We start from the raw sequence: 1,975 nt of genomic DNA, 5'->3' as shown, positions 1-1,975 counted from the left end.
CTACATCTAATTATCACTATTTCATCCTTACTTTAATCAAAACTCATTCTATAAGTAATTCTCTTTCAACCTGTAAAATAAATTCTAATTTGTCAATATAATATTATATATCACAAAAGATAGTATATACCACCAAAAGTTATATTTACACTCACTGTATGTTCTCATGTACATAACCTCAAGGAAAATCATCCACAACTTTAAACACAAATCCCGATAAAAGAACAGAATATTTAACAACCCAACAATTAAAAACTCTGGCTTCAGATGTCACGGCTGACCCACCTAATAAAGACGACGACACCGCTCAAAGTCCAATGTGGCTAATCAGTGTGACCTATTTTCTGAAAAGTACATAGCAAGGAATGAGCTGCCTACTCAATAAGTATAGCTGATCAGTCTATATATATATACACAAACAAAGATTCATGTACATGCAGTCACACCGACAACAGTCATTCGTCATACAGCAACATTAGATATAAGCAGTAATACATACTCACAACTGTAAATCAATCCACGACATAATATTCATTTGTTATCATTTATTAGTTAAGGCCCCACTTACTCTAGCTGAAGTACATCAGTCAATGATTTCGCCGGCCATCATCATATCATATACAGCACAGGATATTCCCCGCTGCCTCGGAATACCCCGGTACCCTACGCGCCATGATACCTAGCTTAATTCAGATATTTCTCATATCACATTATCAATCACATCATCATCAATCATATTTTCATAAAATATTGACTGTGCTTCCACTAGGTAAGCATCATCTTTTATTTCAATTCACAATCATCATTCTATTTTTTATAATAATTACTTCCTCAATACTAGCTCCCAATTCGATTTTATACAACAATCAATTGTACAACCATCACATAATCATATCCCGCATGTCCCTACATTATAATCATAACATATAGTAACAATTTCACTGATATTATGGTAATCTAATAAATAATCCATAATTAATTATATAAACAATCAATATACACAATCAATGCATATAAATATAAATCCAAGTTCGCGATCATATCCAAGAAACTAATACATATAATATATACAATACTACACATATAGCTATATATATATCCAATTAGCTATACTTACCTTATATCCCAAAATGCTTCGATTTCACGAGGGACTGCTCAACCATGTACTTTGTTGTCAAATCCTATAATAGAATATTATACGTATAATCAATATATTTAATTTACCAAATAATTCATAAGAAGTCACTTAATCAAACCCCTTATATATTTATAACTATAATTTTTAATAATATTCGTAAATTAACTACCACTGGTAGCCAATATCATGCTAGAATTCTCCGAAGGATGTATATAAAGTGCCTCTCGCTCTAGCTGCTCTGCCGCAGATCTGTTCGAGCTTGATTCCGCCATAGTTCTGCTGGTTCAATTCAAAGAAAAATCCCAGAGACCTTCATATAGAAGGCTCTGATACCATGTTGGAACGCAAGATCAAAACAACAAATGAAGAACACAGCAATTGGGAGAAGAATGATTTCTCCATTCTCAGTTAATGAAGCTCTGTTGAATCTCTGTTACAGCAGAAGACTTAGACTGATACAACGTATATATGACACTTCACTAAACCACCTAATAACCAACTAACAGAAAAATTAACTACTTGGCCCAATAGGAATACAAATAAATGACGTAGCACTCCACACAAGCAACTTATCAACATTACATCAGTAATACAAAAAACGTGTTTCTATCATGCACTTTTCAGCCTGTATCTAAGACTCCAATAGCTACAATTAGTGCCTTTAACATTTTTTGATTGCCATCAAGCTGCTTCACTTTGCCAGTTAGGTCTTCCAGAGATCAGATCAGTTCAGAAAATTTCTCTTTCATACCTCTTAAATTTGATTCCACCTCTTCTTCCATTTCTGGTATTTGGAAACTTTGTGAGTTTGTACGAGATACACTGATTGGTTCCAAC

This window comes from Sesamum indicum, unplaced genomic scaffold (genome assembly GCF_000512975.1).
Source record: "Sesamum indicum cultivar Zhongzhi No. 13 unplaced genomic scaffold, S_indicum_v1.0 scaffold00200, whole genome shotgun sequence".
Taxonomy (NCBI): domain Eukaryota; kingdom Viridiplantae; phylum Streptophyta; class Magnoliopsida; order Lamiales; family Pedaliaceae; genus Sesamum; species Sesamum indicum.
Note: the sequence above shows the minus strand (reverse complement) of the source record.